The sequence below is a fragment of the Mauremys reevesii genome, linkage group 14 (assembly GCF_016161935.1).
Source record: "Mauremys reevesii isolate NIE-2019 linkage group 14, ASM1616193v1, whole genome shotgun sequence".
Lineage (NCBI taxonomy): Eukaryota > Metazoa > Chordata > Testudines > Geoemydidae > Mauremys > Mauremys reevesii.
Genome location: NC_052636.1, coordinates 8,929,721 through 8,947,741, shown reverse-complemented (window position 1 = coordinate 8,947,741; position 18,021 = coordinate 8,929,721). Strand labels below are relative to the sequence as shown.

The following is an 18,021-nucleotide window of genomic DNA, read 5'->3' as shown; positions in this document are numbered from 1 at the left end:
ACATTGTAGCTCCACTGTTATTTTACTGAATTGCTTCAAAACAGCAAGTGTAGAAAGTCTCCTAAGTGCCAGGCTCTCTGCCATGGAAACAGCTGCCCCTGCTCTGCAGGAGTCTGTGCGTTCCACCCAGCAACGTACACACCTGCTCCCTGAAGGGGGGTCAGACAGTGACGGTAACGCAAATCTTCAGACTATTAACCCAGGTCCCTTTCTTTAACCCAGGACATGCCAGTCACCTGTTAGCCATGGCGTTATCTTCATCTTCAAATACCTCTCAGGACATTGAACAGAGGAAGTGAACCACCCCAAATGGCTCTCTGTTGAGGCGTTGTACCGTACCTGCCCCTGGAGACTGTCTGGTTTTATACTCTTAGAGCTTTTTCTCTTCAAACCCCTTATCCCAATCTCTGGGCCAACCTCCGCATTTCAGAGTTTAGAATTTACTCTCATCACCCTCCTATGGCACTTTCCATGTGAATTGGGCAAAGAAAGTGGGGGAAACTCCGTGGCTAATGAAAACCAATGCTCTGGGTGAGGCCTGAACTCACACCCACAGCTGTATTTCCCCCTGCATGAGCCACTATAGGTGCTTCTTAGACAAACTTGGGCTGTCGGTGGTTATGTGTGTCTGTGCTTCACCACTTTGGCTGCTCTGTGAAAAGCTGATGGTTCAAACAGAAGCTGGTGGGTTTTGTTTTGTTTTAAGAAATTAGAGTCTAGTACATTTTAACAGGCAGAAAATGTCCTATTCTGGTCTAGCCCCATTTGACTCCTTCTGTCCATCTTCTTCCTTCGCCCTCAGTGTCTTTCCTTCCCCATTGGGGACACGCAGAGATGAACCTCAGTCAGTCTGTGTCACAGAGAGTCTGTATCTCCTAAGGAATGTGGGTGAAGGATTCCAGCTGAATTAACTCCACTCACCTGGGTTAGAAACATTTGTTTCTTTCGAGCACATAGTGGGAAATGGGACATTAATTCAGACCCAGGAGGCAAGGCAGAGAGGCTTCATGCTCTTGATCTCCATGAAGGGAGAGAGGATCCCCAGGAAGGAACAGAGCTTCCTTTAGATTCAAGCTGGGTCTCCTGGAAGTTGGAAAAGACCCTTGATCACTGAGGATCTCATGGGATCGTGCTGCTCCAGAGGCTCGAGAGTCCTGGGTGCGGGGAGGGTGTCACTGCACAGTCTGAAATGGAAGGGAGGACCCTGGAAGGGAAGGGGAGGAACAGAAAATGGAGAGGAATGAAACAGAATAAACGCCTCTTCTGTCTCCCATCCCCAACCCAGCAAGAACTGTTATCAGTGGGGAAACTCCCCACGATGAATGGCAGAGACCACAGAGACATTCGCCTCATGCTGAGAAGTAAGGTGACCAATCACCAAGTGTGAAAAATCAGAGACTTTCACCAGATGCATTGGTGGTATAGTGGTGAGCATAGCTGCCTTCCAAGCAATTGACCTGGGTTCAATTCCCAGCTAATGCAATGATATGATGATTCCTCCACTGGGAATTGGTTTAATTTCAGTCATGTTGTATCAGTTTATCAATGGAATGAGAGAATCAGTGTCCCAAATCCCAACAGGTCATTAAACACCCAGTGGAGGAAGAAAGGGGTGGGACTATATAATGAGCAGTTGGAGTCATCCTGGTATTACAATGCTTGGTTTATTTTTTTTTTTTAATTTCTTTACTTCCCTCTCCCTTTTAGACTCAGAGCCTTTAAGGTCAGAAGGGACCAGTGTGATCATCTAGTCTGACCTGCTGCACCTTGCAGGCCAAAAGACCCCACCCACCCACTCCTGGAATAGACCCGGGAGGGGAGGCAGCTCCGTGCTCTGCCCCTACCCCAGGCAGCACATGGAGGCCCTCTGCTCCCCTCCCCCTACAACGGGTGTGCAGAGATGTGCCAGCAGCACTAAGGTGGCTCCCTGCCCACTCTACATCCGCCCCTCCGTGCCGCTCCCAGAAGTGGCTGGCATGTCCCAGCATCCCCTGGGGTGGGGGGAGTGTCTCCACGTGCTGCCCCTGCCCCGAGCACCAACGCTGCAGCTCCCATTGGCCAGGAACTGTAGCCAATGGGAGCTCTGGGGGCAGCGCCTGCAGACAGCAGCACATGGAGATCCCCTGGCCCCACTCATCTAGGAGCTGCTGCCAGAGGGTTGTGTGTACCGGTCAGTTTGGGAGCTGTACCACCCACCCACCCCCAGCGCAGAGCCCACACCCAAATTTCCTCCCAGTGCTTTGCTTGTCTTCCTTTCACCAGAACCATCCTTCTTCTCCTGGGCTGCAAGTAGCCACCCCTGGGAAGACAAGAGGCAGGCACAGGATTCTGCCAGGTAAGTGTCTCCCAGCACCGCGATGGACGGTGTGATGAAGGTAAGTCTTCCTGAGGCACAATGAACTGCAACGCAGCGAACCACTGGCCAGACAGTCGGGGCAAAGGGCGTTCACTGGAGGTACAAGCTTGTGAGTGACTCCTGAGCACAGGGCCCCTTCCCGTTTTAAGGACCTGCTCCTCATGGCCTGCGACTGGAGATGACTTGGCTGCATCTGGTGGGTCACACTCCACCTCAGCCAGTGTCCATGCAGTGTCCATGCTCTGGGTGTGTGATCGCTGCCTAATGAGAGTCCCAGACACCTTGTCTATCTAGGAGCTCTTCTGATCTTCCAGCTGTTCAACCAGCCCCTTCATCCCACAAGCATGGCAGGAGGGAGCGGGAGGGGGAGGGAGCAAGCCACTTCACAGGCATTCAGAGAGGCAGAGGAGACAAAAATGGGAATGGGGAAGTATAACAGACCTATTGAGCATAGAAATCACTGCTGCTCCTACAACAGCAGGGACAGGCCACTAGGAGCTGGGAAAAATTAAGCTACCATGTTTCTGAACCAGGGACCTTTGCGTGTTAGGCAAATGTGATAACCACTACACTACAGAAACTCTGTTACAAGGCTCTGCCCTTCCCTTCATAAGAACAGAAGAATGGCCAGACTGGGTCAGACCAAAGGTCCATCCAACCTCATATCCTATCAGTCAACAGTGGCCAATGCCAGGTGCCCCAGAGGGACTGAACCTAACAGGCAATGATCAAGTGATCTCTCTCCTGCCATCCATCTCCACCCTCTGACAAACAGAGGCTAGGGATACCATTCCTTACCCAGGCTGCCTAATAGCCATTAATGGACTTCACCTCCATTAATTTATCTGCAAAAATAAAAGGAGTACTTGTGGCACCTTAGAGACTAACAAACTTATTTGAGCATAAGCTTTCATGGGCTAAAATCCACTTAATCAGATGCATACAGTGGAAAATACAGCAGGAAGATATATATATACACAGAGAACATGAAAAAAATGGGTGTTGCCATCCACACTATAATGAGAGTGAGCAGTTAAGGTGAGCTATTATCAGCAGGAGAAAAAAACTTGTAGTGATAATCAGGATGGCCCATTTCCAACAGTTGACAAGAAGGTGTGAGTAACAAGTAGGGGGACAAATAAACATGGGGAAATAGTTTTACTTTGTGTAATGACCCACCCACTCCCAGTCTTTATTCAAGCCTAATTTAATGGTGTCCAGTTTGCAAATTAATTCCAATTCAGCATCTCTCGTGGGAGTCTGTTGTTGAAGGTTTTTTGTTGTAATATTGCGACTTTTAGGTCTGTAATCGAGTGACCAGGGAGATTGAAGTGTTCTCTGGCTGTGTTTGAATGTTATAATTCTTGATGTCTGATTTGTGTCCATTTATTCTTTTATGTAGAGACTCTCTGGTTTGGCCAATGTACATAGCAGAGGGGCATTGCTGGCACATGATGGCACATATCACATTGGTAGATATGCAGGTGAATGAGCCCCTGATGGCATGGCTGATGTGATTAGGTCCTATGATGGTGTCCCCTGAACAGATATGGGGATAGAGTTGGCAATGGGCTTTGTTGCAAGGATAGGTTCCTGGGTTAGTGTTTTTGTTGTGTGGTTGCTGGTAAGTATTTGCTTCAGGTTGGGTGGCTGTCAGTAAGCAAGGACTGACCTGTCTCCCAAGATCTGTGAGAGTGAGGGATTGTCCTTCAGGATGGGTTGTAGATCCTTGATGATGCACTGGAGAGGTTTTAGTTGGGGGCTGAAGGTGACGGCTAGTGGGGTCCTGTTACTTTCTTTGTTGGGCCTGTCCTGTAGTAGGTGACTTCTGGGTACTCTTCTGGCTCTGTCAATCTGCTTCTTCACTTCAGCAGGTGGTTACTGTAGTTGTAAGAACGCTCGATAGAGATCTTGTAGGTGTTTGTCTCTGTCTGAGGGGTTGGAGCAAATGCAGTTGTATCTTAGAGCTTGGCTGTAGACAATGGATTGTGTGATGTGGTCTGGGTGAAAGCTGGAGACATGTAGGTAAGTACAGCGTTCAGTATGTTTCCGGTATAGGGTGGTGTTTATGTGACCATCGATTAGCACAGTAGTGTCCAGCAAGTGGATCTCTTGTGTGGATTGGTCCAGGCAGAGGTTGTAGGTGGGATGGAAATTGTTGAAATCATGGTGGAATTCCTCAAGGGTTTTCTTTTCCATGGGACCAGATGATGAAGATGTCATCAGTGTAGCACAAGTAGAGTAGGGGCATTAGGGGACGAGAGCTGAGGAAGCGTTGTTCTAAGTCAGCCATAAAAATGTTGGCATACCGTGGGGCCATGTGAGTACCCATAGCAGTGCCGCTGACTTGAAGGTACACATTGTCCCCAAATGTGAAATAGTTATGGGTGAGGACAAAGTCACAAAGTTCAGCTGTGACATTATCGGGGATACTGTTCCTGATGGCTTGTAGTCCATCTTTGTGTGGAATGATGATGGAGCGTCTACATAGCCAGACAATCCTGCTGTCAGGGTGCCAATGCCTGAGATGATGGGGCATCCAGGATTTCCAGGTTTATGGATCTTGGGTAGCAGATAGAATAACCCTGGTTGGGGTTCTAGGCTGTCTTATTGCCAAGGGACGGAGAAACTCAGCCAGCCGCAGGGGGTGCAGAACACCGTCCTAGTGTGGGGGTGAGAGCGCCTCCAAGATCCTGACACCCCTATTGGTTCCACTGCTGGTTGTTTTCCTTTTTCGGTGGGACTTTGGGCAAGTTGCTCCCCCCTCTAGGGCTCCGTCCCCAGCAAGCAAATGGGGATTTAATACTTTCCCGCTATTGGAAAGTGCTGGGAGAATCCCCCAGCCAAAGCTGCTCTGACAGCGCTAAGCAGCATCTGACCATTCAAGGTCAGAGCGCACTGCCCAGGAGGAGTGTTTGGCTCTGGGGTTTCACTTCAGCCCAGTCTAGAGAGAGGGGCCTAGCCATGGGGTTTGGATCAAGAAGACCAAGTCTCCAATTCATTAAGGGCGTTTTGAATTCCAGTCCTGAGCTCCAAAGTGCTTGGTGTCATTTGCACATTTTAGAAGCATGCTCTCCACTCCATTTTCCAAATCATTCATGAAACTATTGAATAGTACCCGACCCCGGACTGATCCCTGCAGGACCCACTAGGTGCCCCCTCTCCCTTGGACAGCCAAACCTGGAGAAGGGCCCTTGGAGTCTGGGCTTTCAACTAGCTCTGCACCCACATGACACTTATTGCATCTAGACCGCATTTCCCTCATTTGCTTGTGAGAATGTCCTGCGGGACTGTGTCAAAAGCCTTAGTGACCCTAAGATAGATCCCATCTACTGTTTACCCACCTCCACTAGGCCCGGAACCCTGCCAAAGAAGGAAAGAGGATTGGTTTGGGATGATTTGTTCTTGACAAATCCATGCTCCCTCGTCCTAAGAACCAAATTATCCTGTAGGTGCTGCTGACAAACTGTTTAAGAATGTATTGCAGTATCTCTCCAGCTATGGAAGTGAGGCTAGCTAGTCTGTAAGTCCCAGGGGTCTCTTTGTTCCCCTTTGAAAGATAGGTCCTGTCTTGTTCATGGATGGGAAGATGTTCTTTTTCAGGGATCTCAGATGAGAACTGGGGCACAACACCTGGTTTGTTAAGGCCACAAAAATGGAGGCAGGAACCTCTTCTCTCCTGCTGGCAAAGAACCCCAGGTACCTAAAAGACAGGGACTCACACCCCTGAATGGGCTTTAGAAAAGGCAGTGGTTAAAAAGTTTGGCCCCGACCATTTCTTGTTTCCGCAGACTAGACATTTTAGCAAACTTTAGATTTCCTTGGTGTTAAACACCGTGAAACTCCCCTTTCTCCTTCACAGAGGGTTTTATCGCCCCTTATCTCACTCAGGCTCAGGACTGCCCAGAGTTTGAGAACTCTCCCTGTTCCCATTGGGCAGATGGGGAGGAGCCTGAGGTATAGAGAAGGGAAGTGACCTGTCACCAGATGGATCAGACTGAACAGGTTTCAAACCTCCAGGAGGCTCTTACCTTCTAAACAGGGACGGCTGTTTTCTAGTAAAATCACTAAAAGGGAAGGAGAAAACTCGAAAGAGGTTCCTCCTGGCGCTCACGTCCGTGAACCCAAATACTCTCTCAGTCCTCAAAGAGAGACCTGGAGAAGGAGACTTGTTGGAGCAAAGCCACAGGGGTCTCTGAGGTTTCCCTGGCCCCTCGTCCCGGTCCTGCCTGGCTGATGTCAGCATCTCTCTGTGAGGTCACCACCTCCCCACCACCTTGGACCAATAGTCTGAGGGCCTGCAAAAGGCCTTTGTGATGTCACTGCCACACCCCTCCCTTGCTGTGCCAATGTCCTGCCCCTGGCCAGGCACTTTGCAGGTTTGAGCTACTCCCTGTGGATCACCCCACTCAAGGAGCGTTCGTTCTAGGCAGCAAGCCGGCTAGACAGGGAAACATCAGATGCTGCTCCCAATGCTACACTCAGTTTTTCAGAAATTAGTCGACTTTATGGCCAGAAGAGACCATTAGAGCATCTAATCTGACCCCCTGCATATCACAGGCCTCCTGTAGGACACCATAGCTATTTTTGGGGCAAACACATTGCAGAAAGGCATCTAGTCTTCATGAAATGACATCAGGAGATGGAGAATCCACCACTTTCCTTGGTAGCTTGTTCCTGTGGTGAATCATCCTCACTGTTGAATATTTGTGCCTTAGTTGTAATATGAATTTGTCTCTTTTCATCTTCCAGCCATTGGGTCTTGTTAGGCCCACCGACAGGCTGATTCTACTTGGTGATTTCAACGCGAGAGTAGGATCCGATCACTCTGCCTGGGATGGCATCATTAGAAAAAATGGAATCAGCAAATGCAACAGCAATGGCCTACTACTATTAAAGACATGTGCGGCTCATGATCTGATCATCACCAATACCATCTTCTGCCTGCCCACTTGCAAAAAGACGTCCTGGATGCACCCGCGCTCCAAGCACTGGCATCTCATTGATTATATTATCGTGCGGAGGAAAGACAGACAGGATGTAAGGGTGACCAAGGCCATGCCGAGTGCTGACTGTTGGACTGATCATAGACTTATCTCTAAATTAAGCCTTCACATCAAGCCAAAGAGACGTCCACAGGGAAATAAAGCTGTGATGAAAAAGATGAACGTCAGTAAACTGAGGAATCCATGGGGCTGGCTGCAGGCAGGGCAGGGGCTGACTGGAGGTAGGGTCTGGCTGCAGGCAGGGCAAGGCGTGCAGGGCTGGCTGGAGACAGGGGTGTGTGGGGCAGGCTGGCTGGCTTCAGGCAGGGGTGTGTGGCAGGAGTTGGCTGGAGACAGGGCAGGGTGTCCACGGCTTGGGGTGTGTGGGCGCTGGCTGGCTTTGGGGGGGCCACAGGGGGTGCGGCAGGAGATAGCTGGAGACAGGGCAGGGGGTGTGGCAGGGGCTGGCTGTGGGCAGGGGGTGTGGGGCTGGCTGCAGGCAGGGCAGGGGGGTGCAGGGCTGGCTGCGGGCAGGGCAGGGGGTGTGGGGCTGGCTGCAGGCAGGGCAGGGAGGATGCAGCTGGTGGGGGCAGGGCAGAGGGTGCAGGGCTGGCTGCAGACAGGGGCTGGCTGCAGGCAGGGCATGGGGTGCAGGGCTCACTGAAAATGTCCTGAGTGGTATTTTAAGGTGAAGATAACACCATGGTTACCAGTTGACTGGCACATTCTGGTTTAAAGAAAGGAAGGGACCTGGAGTTACTAGTCTGAAGTATTTGTGTTACCAACCCTGTCACTGTCTGACCCCCCGTCAGTGTGGAGCAGGTGTGTACGTTGCTGGGTGGAACGCACAGACTCCTGCAGAGCAGGGGCAGCTGTTTCCATGGCAGAGAGCCTGGCACTTAGGAGACTTTCTTGACTTGCTGTTTTGAAGCAATTCAGTAAAATAACGGTGGAGCTATAAAGTCCAGTCCAAAATTTCAGCCCCCTGGTGCAAAAATGCTATTTTAGGATCTAAACAGGAGGCTTCCAGCGCTAGGACACCTGACCAGAGAGCTCCGTGGGGGCGTAACAGCTGCTGACTCTGAGGGTCCTGGGCTAAATCCACTTGCAGGTGGAGGCGATTCGATTTATTTGATCGATAATGAGGAAGGTGAAGATTTAATCCCAGGTATTTTTAGTAAATGTCATGGACAGATCACGGGCAAAACCCAAAAGCTCATTGCCCATGACCCGGCCATGACTTATACCATAAATACCCCTCATTGAATCGTGGGGAGGGAGGCCCAGGGGGTCCGTGGCACCAGCTGTGGGCGCAGGGAGTCCAGGGGGCCCGTGGCACCATGTACTGGGGGAGAAGCCCCGGGGACCCACTGCCACTTCAGAGGCTGCCAGGTGAGGGGAGCCCCAGAGGCCAGCCCTGCTCCGGCCACCTCGGGCCAGGTGCCAGGAGCCACTGAGCTGTGGCTGCTCCTGCCACCCTTGGAAGCACTGTCCAAGCTGCCCCCAGGCCAGCTGCTGGGGCAGCCATGGAGTCAGCCGCAGTGGCCACTGCAGAAGTCACAGAATCTATGACTTGTGCAGCCTCCGTGACACAGAGGGATCCCTAATAAAGAGACAAACCCCTCCCTGCTGTGACTGCAGTTCCTGGAAGGAAAGAGAAGAACAGAAAGTGAAGAGAGAAGGAAAGAGAGAGATTCCCTGTCACCTCTCTCCCCTGCTCTCTCCCCCTTGTATTCTGTAACCCCATCTCACTGGGTTCCCTGTGCTGGTGCCATGGGGGTGACACTAGAGTTCTGGGGATTTGGGGGGAGGGGAAGGGGGCTCTTCACTTCTCAGCATTTCACACAAATTTGTCTTTGAGCTGAAATTTCTCCTGTTAGGCCTCTGTCAGAGCTGTACCCCACCCTGTTTGCAGGCGGGGGGAGATGTAAATTGCCGAGCAGGCAGAGAAGTCGCCCATAAAGGGTCATATTGTTCTGGTGACTGGTTCTGACCTGGATCACACGTCCTCTGACACAGGCTCATGTGCAGAACATGGGAGCTCTGGCTTGTCCTAAATGCTGTAGACTGTGAGTTCCTGGAAAGGGCAGGGGAGAAGGAGCAAGAGGAGAGAGGCAGAGACATTGGAGACGAGGAATTGGGGGGAGAAGAAGGAGAGAACAGAGAGACAATAAATGATTGAAGCAGAACAGGTGTCCCAACTCCATCTTGCTCATCATAGGTGTTCAGAGAGACAGGTAGTTGCAGGTTTTCCAGTGTCAAGTCTGAACTTTGATTCTAACAATGTGCGTTGAAATATCAAGGGGATCTCCACATACCTGATCTCTTCCCCCCTCCCCTGTTTTAGTATTAATTTTTATTTTGAAGTGTTTGGCTTAACTGTGATCTTCTCTTTCCCCACCTGTATTGTACTTTGGCGTTTATTTTTATTTTGCCTCCCTTTTGTTCATGTCATTATAATTGTAACAGCAAAGGAATCTGCAGAAGCAAAAACTGACTCAAAACTTCATTTCCCCATCATGCCGGAACATCCTACAAAGAGCTCACGCAGCTGGAATCATAACATACAAGGCCAGGGGATGGGAGATGCAGGTTTCCAAGGGTTCTGTCTTTCTCAGATGACACATTCCAGCCCCTTGTGTGCCTCCATCCTGTATGACCTGCTGGACTTTGACACATTTATTATTTCATTCTATAGATAATGTGATTGTAACACAATGTGACTGAAATTGTACCACTTCCAGATGAGGAAACAACAAAAGAGAAAAGCCATTATTGCATTGGCTAGGAATCAAACCCAGATGAATTACTTGGAAGACACCTACGCACACCACTATACCACCAATGCAGCTGGCAGGAGTAGCTTTCCTGCAGGCTGTGTGTGCTGGCAGAGGGAGTGACATAAGACCATGGAGGTAGTGAGCAGGGTGGTTGGGCTGGAAGCTGCCTGACAGCTGGGAGCAGAGTTACCATCCCAGAGTGACTGAAAGGGGGCAATGTTGAAAACAGATCTCACTGGGAGCTGGCCCCACACCTGCCCCACACCACTAGGAGAGGGGAATTGAAGCTCAACTTCAATCACAGAAAACTCTTCCCTGAGGAGGAAGGGAACAGCTTGTTTTAAAGACCAGGTTTGTGTTTGTTCCTGCTACATACGGAGGGGCTGGGTAGTGCTGATTCCAGCCCCCAGACTCTGGGAGGATAAGGAACAAATTCAGGCTGCCAGTGACCTGCAGGAGGGAGATGATCTTTTGGCAGTGACGGACGCCTCATCCTAAAGGCCTTTGTCTGCCCCCTTCCAGTGACTGTTTGGTACAGGAATGCAGCCCCCACTCCTGGGTCTCTCCTGGGGAAATAATGTTTCTGTGCAAAACACCAAAGCTTTTAACAGAAAGGAAGAAAAGGAAATGGCCACATGATGGGACTAGGACATAAGGAATGAAGCACAAGATGCTTCTCCCATGTGCATTGACTTTTAACCTTGTTTGTGGTGGTGTTGTATCCATGTTGGTCCCAGGGGTCCTCTGGGGCGCCGGGCATTGGCCACTTTCGGGAGAGTGGGCTAGATGAACTGGTCTGACTCAGTGTGGCTGTTCTTATGTTCTAACTGCTGGTTATGGAAGAGACGAACTTCCAGGCTACACAGAACTGAAGAAGGGTGCTGGGTTAGCTCCACAGCTTGTCTCTTTCACCAACAGAGGCTGGTCCTCTGCAAGCTCTTACCCTCACCCGCCTTGTCTCTCTTGGACTCTGAAAAGTTTTTTCTCTCCACTCCCCTTGGAGAGACGTTAAGTTTCCCTTTGGGCAACTATCAGGCTGAAGCAATTGTATTGACTATGACACTAGAATTGAAGATTTAATATTATAAATGAATGAGTCTAAACCTGAGGTTCTGGTTTTCACATTGGATTTTCTAACTCAGTTCCCAATGCTCTTCTAGAAAGGCCTCCAGGATGTCTGCCCAGCCCAGTAAAGTGGCCAGGAGAAAGCCCACACTGCTGCTCTTTCAGGTAGTTGACGGCTGCTATCAAACCCCCCTCACTCAGTCAGTCCCCAGTCTGTGGCAGTGCCTGGGATTCTTCCGTCCTATGTGCAGGACTCTGCCCTTCTCCTTGTTGAACCTCCTCAGATTTCTTTTGGCCCAATCCTCCAATTTGTCTAGGGCACTCTGGACCCAAAACCTGTCCTCCAGTGCTTGGATTCTTTACATGCTTTCACAGAGCAAAGAGCACATGTTCCATGATTTCATAGGGCAGAGTTTTGTGCTATCGGGAGCTTTCCCTGTGTGAATATGACAGGTGGATCAACATAGAGACAGACTGACCCTTCTCAGGGTGCTGAGGACTGTGAGTCTCCTTGTTGCCACCTGCCACAAGGAAGAGGAGTTTTGCATTTGGCAGCTGGATGTTAGTGACCAAACTCACCAGCCTGCTGGAACTCAAGGACCCTCTTCTGAGTTACAGCAGCCACCTTAACCCTTGAGTTCCTTCAATGTGTCCCCCTCTGGGGTCCAGCCCAGATCACCATATACGGTGAAATCCCAGATCCTCTCTTCCCCAAGTATCCCAGGTTACTAGTTTTACTGTGGACCATTGCTACTGTATCTCACACAGCACCTGAGTACAGTTATCAAACAAGCAAAAAATTTATTTAACAATGGATAGAGATTTAAACACACAAACGTGAGTGATGGAAACCAACTGTTACCAACTAAACAAAGGCAGAAAATGATAGAATAGAAAGGCCAGCACAAAAAAACAGAGAGAGGAACAATAAGATACTAAAAGGACAATGGTTGGAACTCTCCATTTCTCTCAGTCTTTGGATTGATGGGTACTAGAGCTGTAGCAACAGTTGAGGAACCAGGGTAAATTAAATCTAAGGTTTCAGCTGCTAGTGAAGCATTTCCCACACTCAGGAATTCATAGGGCCTCTCTCCTCCCTGGATTGTTTGATGCCTAATAAGGTGCGAACTGCGATTGAAGGTTTTCCCACACTCAGTGCATTCATAGGGCCTGTCCCTGTGTGGATTCTCTGATGTTGAGAAAGGGCTGATCTTTGAGTGAAGCTTTTCCCACACTCACAGCATTCAAAGGGCCTCTCCCCTGTGTGGATTCTCTGATGTTTAGAAAGGTCTGAGCTGCTAGTGAAGGTTTTCCCACACTCACGGCATTCAAAGGGCCTCTCCCCTGTGTGGATTCTCTGATGTTTAGAAAGGCCTGAGCTGCTAGTGAAGCATTTCCCACACTCACGACAATCATAGGGCCTCTCTCCTCTGTGGATTGTTTGATGCCTAATAAGGTGCGAACTGTGATTAAAGGTTTTCCGCACTCAGTGCATTCATAGGGCCTGTCCCTGTGTGGATTCTCTGATGTTCAGAAAGGGCTGAGCTGCAAGAGAAGGTTTTCCACACTCACTGCATCTAATTTTCTCTTTCGCCTGAGGATATCCTGCTGTGTTGTGGTTTCCATGAGGACCTTCTGAGTTCCCCAACAGGAAATAAATTTATTCACTTTCTTCCCTGGCTGGTTTCCTTGATCTGTTTTTGGTCTGTGCTGAATCTCCCAGGATTTTCCCTGCTCAGGACTCCTGGACACATTCCTTTTCGATCTTTGCGATAATGCTCTGTTTTTACCCACTGGCTCAACATTTTCAGGCTGAGAATTCTGCTCCTCTTTCTCACATGCCATTGCATCACCTGCTGTGATAGAGACAGAAACCTCAGACAGGAATGGAAAGGGGAAGACCAAACAAAAACAAGTGCTGAAGACAGGTCAAATAAAAATCAGGAACTGAGGGGAGTTTGACTCCCCCAAACTCTTCCCCCAAATAGGAGAGAGGAGTGGGATGAATTCAGCCTTCACATCCCATCCAAATATGCAGGGGGAAGGGAGGAAGCTACTGCCTGGTGTCTGTTAGGATCTATAGGAAGCCATGAACTATATTTTTCCCTGAGGATATGACCCCTGCAAGGGACAATAATGAACTGAGAGACCTCCCCAAGAGCTTTGTAGGGCATCCCAGATGTTTCCTTCAGGCACTTACAGATTCTGAGGTGGTTTAATGTTTCCTCACCTGTGCAGGGATCTCTCTTTCCTCTGAACCCTGGAGGTCTGGGACCCATGGCTGTTCCCCTTGTTCCAGCTGAGAGATCACATCACGTTGGAAAACTAGAAACCCTGCTCAGATGAAAGAAAACAAAGGAGTTCAGTTGATTTCATAAGACTTGGTCATAAAAAAACATTCTATTAATTTAACTTCAGTGCTTAGTGTGACCTGGTGCAGTTCTCACTGAAAATGCCAAAGTTAGGGCAGGCTGAAAAAGGGAGAGCAGATGCTCCCAAATCTGGTGGTTAACACTGAAGTTAAACTCACTGACCAGTCACACACTGTGCTTCTGATCCCCCACACGGGTTGTTGAGAAGCTGAAAAAAGAAATCACACAGCCCCTTTTATTCCATCCCAGGTCTCTGGTTCCTAATCAGCAGCGAGGTCCAGTACAGTGAGAGGTTATTTAAAAACTCTGCTCACATAAACAAAGTGTTCCTCTGACCCCAAAGGGTCAGCCACATCACCAGGTCAGTATAGGTTTGGATATTACCCAAAATTCCATCCTTCCAGCCAATCCTTTAGCATCTAAACTAAAGGTTTAAACGAAAGAAAGACAGAAAGAAGTTAAATGGGAAAGCAGTCAGATACATTCCAAAATGGATATATCAGGTTCTTAGCAGTATTGGTGAGTTGAAAGTCCGTCTGGAACACATCCACAGATTGGATGGGTCATTCACTCCTTTGTTCCAGGGTTCAGTTTGTAGAGAAGTTGCTCCAGAGGTAGGAAGGGGGATTGAAGACAAAATGGAGATGATGCAGCTGCCCTTTACATTCCTTTTGCCATGTGGCCTGTACTTCCTGTGTCCCAAACACAAGATTCACAGCAAATGGCATGGAAAAGCTTTGAAGTTCTCAGTAGAAAGGCATACCCCGGCATGTCTTGCTGACTCAATAGGTGTATCCCCTTGGTCCTTTCCATGGGCTCATTGTACAGATGATGACCCTCACTGGGCCATCAAACAGGCTAGGCAGTGTTGATTTCAATATGTCTGGGGGTGTCACCCAGAAACACTGCACAAGTCTGGAAGTACAAATATACCCTGCATATCTATAACAAACAATACAAAGGTGATACAAACGTAGAAACAAAATTATCATACTTGGCAAATCATAACATTTTCACTGACACCTTACATGGCATATCTAGCACGATTCATTGCAATTTTATCAGATTATATTATTATTTTATTATTAATACCAAAGTGTCTCACAATTCCATACAGTGTCACACTTGGTAAACCAGTGAATTCCCAGGACCAGTTCCCCAGGTCCTTGAAGATGCCGAAAACTGTGCTTATGAGGGATTGAAATACCCACATATAGGAACACACACACACAGACACTGTGTCTGTCTATACCCCTGTGTTCACTCTTCTAGAAAATTATGATCAATTTTGTACGCAGTATGGCTTGTGAGGTATCATTTGAAATCATTCAGCATAATCTACTGAATATTATCCTCCTGTTAAAATGTGTAGTAACACTGTATGTAAAGTTATGAGATTTTACTATATGATATTACTGAAAAAGTTACAATTCTGGGGAACACTCACAGAGCAGTTCCTCAGAGACAGCAAGGCAAACAGCTGGTCAAACAGCCATTCTCCTGCAGGGGGAAGGTGTGAAGAAGACATTTACATTCCATCACAGGGACCTCTTGAAGCTGTTGTGGAAAACAACCACACGACTGATTTTGAATCAGCTCAGCCTTAGGTTCTTTTCTTGGTTAAAAGTGCTCAGGGGGCGACAGCTATTGGAATACTGTCCCCCTGAGCTAAAAATCACACAAGCCTTTTAAAGCTTAAAACCCCAAACAATGACACATATGTTGCACGTTCATTTCCTTATTTGGAATATATTGCAAAATATGATGCAGGTCAAAAGCAAGCTGAACAATCAGTTTTCCATATTCAGCCTTTCCTGTTATTGTTATTACACCTGGTGATATGGGAGCAAGACTCTGCATGTCTCAAGAAATGTCACTACCAACCTAGGCCATTTTCACATGCTGGGGTGCAATCCAGAGCAGTGAGGAGTTGTGTCATCTGTAATCCTGGGTGAGATTCAGTGTTCTGCTGCTGGAGCTCCCCTGTCTGGATACCCCCAGCCAGCATTCAAGGACGCACAGAGTGTTTGTGTGATAAGTAATCCTGGACCAGCAGCTCTGACTCCAGCTGCCTGCTTGTTACACCCCAAGCACATTCAGGTTTGGGTAGAGAAGGCTCAGGGTTTGAGAGAAGGCAGGGGGTAGGAAGCTTCTGTTCGTTATGCTGGACCTAACCCCCAGTTTTACTTGAGTAAAGAGGAGCTATTTGACACTATGTGATACTGCTCCTCTGCTGTGTTCCCGAAGTGTTCTGCAGCAGGGGAGGGTCTGTGGCAGTGTGTGTGTGTCACTGGCATATTGGGGTGATGCAGAAACAGGACAGAGTAGAGGTGGCATTGTGGGGCTGGCGTGAACCTTAACTCTTCATTTCCCCTTCCAAGAACCGAGGGGACAGGAACCCTTACCCAGCGAGGTCACAGTCTCATAGTTCTGCTGCATGACATCCCTGTAGAGGGCTCTCTGTGCGGGGTCCAGCAGAGCCCCCTCTTCCCTGGTGAAATGCACAGCCACCTCCTCGAAGGTCACCGGCCCCTGAAAGAGCAAGAGTCCAACACTCAGGACCTCTTTCCCCACTCACAGCCCCACTATTTGTGGCAGAGAGGAGCCAATCAAATGGAAGCTCTGGGTGGATCCCACTCAACAGAGTCCCATCCTGACCCCGCTCAGCGTATCCAGCAAATACCAGGGTGAGGGGACGAAGAGAGAGCCCCTTGTCTCTCCCAGCAGATCCATCACACCCCTACTGGCCACCGACTGATTCAGGAGTTGGAGCCCCTAGTAGGGTCCAGGGAGAGCTCCCTGGTAGGAAGCCCAATAACCTCCTCATTGTGAGGAGCGGATATGAAGGAGAGGCAGCTCCAATAAGCCTGACTCATGGGTGCCCCTTCATATCTCACAGCAGCCGCTGGTTAGTGAGGTCAGGCTCCAGCACTATGAGTCTGGTGAGTTTTACCAGCTCCATGTAGGTGGGCTATTTTCTTTCTTCACAAATTAGGGCATTTCCACCTCCCAACCTCCTGGGTCTGTTCCTAGAATCTAGGCCACTTATTAAATAACTCCCAGCGGGTTTGCCACACCCTGGCCTCCTGCTTTCCCCACCCTGTGCATTTCCTGCCCCGCTCCAACCTCCAAACCAGACTGTGCAAACCTTCCCATCTCCGGTGTATTTGCTGTCCCTCTCCTCCAGCAGGAACTCACCAGCAACCCCCCAATAATCTCTACCTGAGTTGGCTCCACTGCAGCCATTTCTCTTCCCTGTCCCACGCCAGGCTGGGATGAGCTGGAGCAAAACATGGACGTCATTCTGCAGCCTGTCTGGGGGAGAAGGGCAGTTGTGGGCGTTTCAGAACCAGTTTTAGTTAATTTCACATCAGAATTCCCCCTGGCCCTTTCCCTGCACACAGACACCCTAGATCCTGCCATGCTGGGAAATGCTCAGTCTGTTTATTACAATGTAGACCCGGCCCCTCCTGCCAGGCTAAGCCCAGACACATTTTTAACCTCCCTTCTCCCTCCCCTCACCCCGTAACAAAGTCTCTGAACAGAAGGCTAGAAAAGAGCAGAACCAAAGGAGTCACTGTGGGGGATCCCTTGGACACTGACCCCACGGCAGCCACACCCCGGCAGGGGGAATATGGAGTCAGGAACTGGCTTTTCCTCTGTCTGATCCTTGTTTTGTTCACTGGAAAGTGGTTCTGCCCAGGGATGCAGCAATACATGTGTCTGGGTGGACTAGAGAGCTGGAAATCTCTCCCCCCTCATTTATCCCACTGCCCCTTTCAGTCTCTCCTTCCCCGTCCTCTCTCCCTGCCCCTCTGGCTGGGACAGTCCCATTCCTGGGGGCTTTGCTCTCCTATGGCTGGATTTTCTCCTGGCAATTGCTACTGGGAGGAGAAATGAGGAGGGGCTGTTTGTGCAGAGTCACTTTCCTGCCAGACCCCAGCACTTTCCCTGAGGTCTATCAGTTACCTGGAGACTCTGGCTCAGAATTTAGTATTAACAGGGCCCAGGGCTGCCCTAGGGGGCTAGGACCAGCTGGAGAAAGTCATCCCCTGGGCCAGGCAGAGAAGCAGCTTTAATTCAGGTCACTTCCCAGCACAGAACCCCGCTGGTGGAGCAGCAGCTGCTAAGCCTGGTCTCCCAGATCACAATGGAGGCTGCAGCGTCTGACCCAGGAAGCTGAACCCCAGTATCCTGAGCAGAGAGGGACAGAGTGTTTGAGCAGCTTCCCTCCTTTAGCTCTCTGGGGAGAGCAGCTAATGAGAACCCCTCCTCACAGGGAGAATTGCTGATCTCATTTGCCCCACTGTCGATCCGGAGTCACTCCTTGTCTTTCCATACAGTGACTCTGGATTAACAATGGTCTCAATGAAACCAGAGTTCAGAAAGAATGAGTCCAGAACGCTGTGGAAGAGACCATTGTGCGGCAGTGCTGACCCCCTTCCCACCTCCCTCACCCCCAG

The 18,021-nt window shown here is 49.5% G+C and overlaps 1 non-coding gene across 1 annotated transcript; it reads left to right on the top strand.

The window, feature by feature from the left end:
* Positions 1-1,410: 1,410 nt before the first annotated feature.
* Positions 1,411-1,482, top strand: TRNAG-UCC. The gene has a single exon. It is a non-coding gene; the product is annotated as a tRNA-Gly (tRNA).
* Positions 1,483-18,021: the final 16,539 nt, after the last annotated feature.